The sequence below is a fragment of the Suricata suricatta genome, chromosome 6 (genome assembly GCF_006229205.1).
Source record: "Suricata suricatta isolate VVHF042 chromosome 6, meerkat_22Aug2017_6uvM2_HiC, whole genome shotgun sequence".
Classification (NCBI taxonomy): Eukaryota; Metazoa; Chordata; class Mammalia; order Carnivora; family Herpestidae; genus Suricata; species Suricata suricatta.
Window position 1 is genome coordinate 32302424 of NC_043705.1, and position 6503 is coordinate 32308926.

The window sequence follows — 6503 nt, forward strand, 5'->3', positions numbered from 1 at the left end:
CAGTTCGATATTAAATATTTGCAATGGAAAATTCACCAAGTCTTTCTGAATGGAAGATATTTCCGAATCATTCCCCTGGGACTCATTCAGCCAGTTGTTCCTTCTGCAGCGTGCTTCCTGTGGTTGCTTCACTGTTCTCAGAAATGAACATTCCTGACTTTGAAGTCCTGGGGTTATGCTGGGCTAGAGGCTGAACTCTGCCTTGGTTTCCCTGGCGATGAGTGACTAAAGGGGACCGGGCCGAGTATTGCACTTAATTGCCCAAGTTATAATTCTGTGGTAGATGAAAATTACATTAAGTCAGGCGCCTTGGGTCCCAGAGATAGGATATATCACAATCATCATAACCAGAGTAGCTGATGCTAAGTGAGCATTTGCCATGTGCCATACGGAGTGCTTAGCACTTCACATGCCCTCGCTCTTTGAATCCTAACAGCTGCCCTGTAGTCAAGGTCCTATTAACCCTTTTTAATAGACTGAGGATCAGGATCACAGAGGTTAAGGTCTAGGCCCAGCTGGCATGAGATAGAGTCTAGACGAGAAGCCAGGACTGCTGGAATCAGAACTTCCATGCTGTCAGTCACAATGCTGTGATCCTCAGAACTTAGATGTGGTCGATGGAGGGGCTAGAGATCATTCCAGACCCCTGGCCATGGTGGGCCGGAATTGCCAGCCCAGAGGCTCAAAATGTCCACATCCACTTCGGCTGCCCTGTCACCTGCTGCGTTCCGTGGTAATCTTGGTCTGCTATACATCCAAGCAGGTCAGGAATGAGAGTGGCTGCTTATTTTCAGTTTGGAGGCCTGCGCTGTGAGCCCTTCAGATGAGAAAGCCCTGGAGTGTAGGATGTAGCACTGTCCAGGGGGACAGGGACTTTGTGAATGTTGTTTCGATACTGTGTTCTCAGGACTCACAATTGCGCCTGGCGTGAGCTGTGAGGTGTGTTACACATTTGCTGAATCTTCATTGCTAACTGGACCCCTCCTTCTGCAGTTCACCCCTCCTGTCTGTCTCCCTTCCAGCTAGACCTCATACACTTTTTTTTTTTTAATTTTTTAATGCTTTTTATTTACTTTTGAGAGACAGAGAGAGACAAAGCAAGCAGGGGAGGGGCAGAGAGAGAGGGAGACACAGAATCCGAAGCAGTCTCCAGGCTCTGAGCTAGCTGTCAGCACAGAGCCCGACGTGGGGCTCGAACCCACGAACCGTGAGATCATGGCCTGAGCCGAAGCCGGACGCTCAACCAACTGAGCCACCCAGGCGCCCCGACCTCATACACTTTTGCACAAAATGCTGTCAATCTGCATCATGCGTGTCCCTACTCTTTGCCTGCTGAGCTTCCTCTCCTATTCAGTCTCAGCTTAAATGTCACCCCTTTAGTTGGGCCTTCCCAGATCTCCATGTAGCCCTGCCCCCATGGCCACATGCTGTCCCTTTGCTCAATACTCTTTAACACCCTCCACTCTTCCTTTAAGGTATGTGTCCCAATCTATACTTACACATAAATGAGTGGAACCGTTCAGTGTCTGACCTCTCTAAACTCCTAGCTCCACAGGGGCAGAGCTTCTGTTTTGTTCATTCTTAAAGCTCCCTGGGTGTAGCGGGTGGTCTCTAACATTTGTGAATGAATGAATGAGTGAGTTCTTCACCCTCCTTCCTGATAGCAGATTCCTCCAGAATGATAGGTTCCAGTGTATTTAATATTAATAACTGGGTAAGGGCTTTTCTCCCTACCCTGACCCTCACAACCACTGCATTAGCACAAATCAGACTCACTGCATCACAGAAGGGAGTGGTTGATTTTCCCTTTGGATTTGAGAACACTCACGTTTACGGAAAGCTCGTCTGCTTTCACCATAGTTACCCGTCCCCAGGCCAGAGGGTCATGGTTATTTCCTGAGTATTTTAGGGTTCTTGGGGAAGAAAGGCATGCCTGTGGACCTGCCCCTCCCTCCCCCCCCCCCATTCTCTCTCTCTCCTATTCCTTTCCCTGCCACATAGTATTCTTGTTGGCACTGGAATGAATAAATCATTCACTAGGGGAAATGGGAGAAGTTGGGAAATAGCAAAACCAATGATACTTTTCATCAAGGAAAAGCTATGTTACTGCAGACTGGGGGTGAGCAAGAAAGCTGTTGTGTTTGAGGCCAGAGCTGGAGGGAAGCCTCTGCATAAAACATTTTCCAGGCTGTGAACTGTCACTGGGACCAGTACCCTTGACCTTTCTCACAGGTGGCCACTTTGAAGGGTAAGTCCTACCGGAGAGACCAGAAACTCTGCTTGCGTCCTTCTGGTCTTGCTCTTTCCTTCATTCCCCTTTCTCGTTATTGACAAATGCAGCTCAGGCTCGTCCTCACTCGGCCCTTCCTCATCACTGTTGGCTTTCAGCTCACCCGCCCGACATCCTGTGGACGCTGCAGTTCAGACAAACAGCAAGATCATCAAAGAGAAGAGCATGAATGAAAAACTGCTTTATGACATGCCTTCAAAGTGTCTTTTTAGAAGTTCAAAGGATGTGGAGAGGAGGCAGGGGAATCAAAGACGATGGGGGAGAGCAATGAACTCTCTAAGGGATCGTCGGGTTTTTCATTGTATATTTTCTGTGACGCTTGTGATGTAAAAATCAAAAGTAATCTCAGCCCTCAAGGGCTCTGTGTGTGTGGACACCTGATGCAAAGACGGAGAAGACTCACCTTACTGGTGGACGCCTTTACCCTGGCCTTCTAAGTCACACGTTAGCATCTGCATTTCCTGTTTGGACCTCGATCGAATATTTTGATCTGGGAAGACTGTGTCCAGGGATGGAGATTGAATGCTGCTTATGTGGTTCGATGGAGATGAATAATTTAGTCTGTGCAGAAATCCCCCATTACCTTTTCCATTTAAAGACAAGCTAGAGGCTCATAGCAGTGGATATGCAGAGCTCAGGAAAGATCTGGCCTAGATTGTAAGATCCCAGAGCTTCCCTTTGGACACGTAGAACTGAGATTCCACTTGAGGCTGGAGCCGAACCTAATTGAGTTGATACACTTGTGGGAGCACCACGGATACTTTGATACTTTGAAATGACTTGTGCCCAATCTACCCAGAATGTTTTGGCAACTAACATAGTACCTGGCCCAGGGAGGATGCTTGAATGAAATGAATGAATGACGGAAAAAATGAACAGCTTTGTTTTGTTGTCATCCTAGAGTAGATTCTTTGATGGGGATGTTTACTATTGTCCTTGGACCATTGAGGCCTAGAATACAAGGATAGTCCTGAGGATGAGTCCAGTCCGTAAGGGATTTCTACCGCAAGGCACAGATACCCCAACTCAAACTTGATTGTGACAAAGGAATTTTGTGGCGTACAGTTATTGAAAATGACAAAGGTTGATGTGACTCTGGCTTGATTGATAAAATAGACTGAATGTGTCCCTGTAAAATTCATATATTACTACAACCCTAATACATAATGTGATGGTGTTTGGATGTGAGGCCTTTGGGACACGATTATTCATGAGGGTGAAGCCCTCCTGAATGGGATTAGTGTTGTTACAAATGAGGCCCTAGGGAGCTTCCTAGTCCCTTCTGCCCTGCGAGGACACGGCGAGAAGATAGCCGGTAGACCAGGAAGTCCTCATCAGACATCGAAATTGCCAGCACCTTGATCTTGGACTTCCCAGCCTTCAGAGCTGTGAGAAGTAAATGTCTGGTGGTTATAGGCCACTAAGTCTATGGTATTTTTGTTACAGCAGCTTAAATGGACTAAGACAGCATATTTTCAAGGGCTATCTCTATTTTACCCTCTCTCTCAGCTCTGCTTAGTGTGTTAGATCTCTGCTTTGACCCATCCTCTCCCTGAGGGAGCCAGGGCTCAGGGAGTATTGTTTTACAGCTAAAAAAACAGTCTCTGGAGCCAGAATAAGACTTAATTCAAAACCTCAGTCCATTGCTTACCAGTTGTTCAACCTTAGACTTGTTTCTTAACATCTCTGTGCCTTGTTTTCCTTGTCTTTATTTTTTTATAGTTTATTGTCAAGTTGGTTTTCCTTGGCTTTACATTGGAGATAATGATGGTGATGGTGATAGTCATAGCTAAAATGTACTGAGCACTTGCTGTGTGCCTGGTGTTTTAAAGACTGCACGTAGATAAATTGATTAGTCTTTACAACAACCTATGTTGTAGGTACTATTACTGACCCCATCATACAGATTAGGAAACTGAAGTAGAGAAAGTTTAAATAATTGCCAGAATTCAAATGCATACTATTGACTTCCAAACTATGCCACCTCATATAATAAATAGAACTGGCAACTCCTGGGACTCATGTGGCAATTAAATGAGATAATAATTGTGTGTTTGTATATACAAAGAAAGAAAAAAAAGCTGCCAGCCACTTTTGGCCTCTATCTATGCTCTCAGTAATCTCAGCAGACAATGATCGTCTCTTCTAAGAGTTCCACAAAAATTCTCAGGACTGGGTCTTGTTGAACTAGTCTTTATGGCCAAGAGAGATTGTGATGTTCTGACAAGCCAGGCTGGTGTATATATGCCTACCCCTGGGCTGGGGCTGGAGTCAGTACTACCTGCATCACATCAGCTGAAAAGTGAAGGAGCACTGTTTCTTCCAATCAGAAAAGTAGAGTTACTCTCAGCAGATCGAGAAACCACACCCAGTGTCCACACTGGTGATAGAGGCTGGATTTCTGTGGGAGAAGAGTGTTGTGGCTGATAAACGAAATGAGAAGGTGGTCTCAAGCCCCACCTCTAAGTCCCATTGAGTCCTTTAGTATGAAGTAGTAAGGGAAGGGGGGTGAATAGGTTGGAAAGAATCCCCATTTTATTTACTTATTTATTTATTTAGAGAGCTCTGGTGGGAGAGGAGCAGAGAGAGGGAGAGAGAGAATCCCAAGCAGGCTTCACACTTTCAGCATAGAGCCTGACATGGGGCTCCATGTCATGAATCGTAAGATCGTGACCTGAGCTGAAATCGAGAGTTAGACGCTTAACTAGCTGAGCTACCCAAGCACTCCAAGAATCACCACTTTTAAGGCTCAACAAACTGTGTCGTTCAGGGCAGCCCTCAGAGAAGTTAAGACAGGAAGTCAAGTGCTAGTTCATCTGGATCTACAGGAAGGTAAATAGGACATAATTACCCAGATGGCATGTGGGCAGGCCGAGGCCACCACCTTGTGAGAAGTGCTAGGCAAGCATTCGCAACCACTAATGATGCCCCTGAAGGCCCTGGTGCTGCTTGGAGATGGCGCCAGCACCCCCCAAGTCCTCTTTCCCATGGTCCTGGGTGAGTCAGGCCGTACTGTTGCAGCAGGGCCCCCCCCCCCCGCCTGATTCACCCAGTGCCACTTCCTCTGCTTCCTGGTGGTCCCCACCCACACAACCGCCACACCCAGGTCAGCACTGACCAGTGGGACCAAAATTAGCATCTGAGGTAAAGATGGGAGTCTTGGTCCAAGGTCTTGTGGGTGGTAGATGAATGACAAAGGGGCCCAGAGGCACAGATAGCAGTTAACCGTTTATGTTTAGGTCTCTATCATGTTCCATTTACTGGGCCCTCTCTTGCTGGAGTAGACCTAAAAAAGGCATTTCCTTGAGGGTCCAACTCGCGGCAGCTAACGTCAGTCAACCATCTCAGGGGTAGCTGGGCAGTGTGAGTGCATAGTGGGCACCGTCGCCATAAAAGTAACTTGGTGACAGAAACTCAGCTGCTTTCTCACAACTGCTTACCATTCGTGTATATGAGTCTAGCCCATTTTGCATATTTTGGGCCATGCTGTTCTTCCAAAGACTTCTACCCTGCATTCTTCCCTGCACTGATGACCTTGCTTAAGAATTCGGGAAAGAATGAGACCATCAACTTGACAACCCTCCTTCTCCCTCTGTTCTTCACAGAGGCTCCAGAACCATCTCCTTCTGCAAACTGTGGGTATTTTATCCACAATTTTTTCCTTCTCTCTCTTCCTGCCATATTATTATCTTTTCTGATTTGTTTCTTTAAACCTATGTTGAAATGACTCATTCTGCAAATAATCACCTTCCCTCACTCCCTACAATGCCTGTAGCTATACCCTTTCCACCACATGTCTTGAAAGAGAAGTTTGCGTATTATCCTCACTTCTGAACAGTTGTTAGAGTCTGTTTCCGTTTCTCCCACATCACTGAAATTGCTCGTCTAGGCTTATAACAACACAAAGCTCTCCAAATGTTTTAACTGGTTCATCACTATCAGTAAAAAAGAAATTGAACATGTGTCTCAAGGCATGAATATTCATTTGTAAATTATAGACATGTTAGTATGTATACATATATACTATAGAATCTATAAATCGAAACAAATAATGACTTAAAAGATGATTTAAGGGTAGAAGTTCAAATATTTTCCCTAAGACGCTAGTCTCCTGTATGTTTTGGTTTCATTACTGATTCCAATACATTTTATTTGATTGTGTTGACAATTTTATTGAGATACAATAGAATGAAATCAGTTTTAAGTGTACAAC

The 6503-nt window shown here is 45.5% G+C and overlaps 1 long non-coding RNA gene across 1 annotated transcript in view; it reads left to right on the forward strand.

Annotated features, from left to right (window-relative positions):
• Positions 1–656: 656 nt before the first annotated feature.
• Positions 657–6503, forward strand: part of LOC115294335 — a 20500-nt gene continuing 14653 nt past the window's right edge. The window contains exon 1 of the long non-coding RNA XR_003909820.1: positions 657–763. This is a non-coding gene — a long non-coding RNA (uncharacterized LOC115294335). The remainder of the gene's footprint in view (positions 764–6503) is intronic.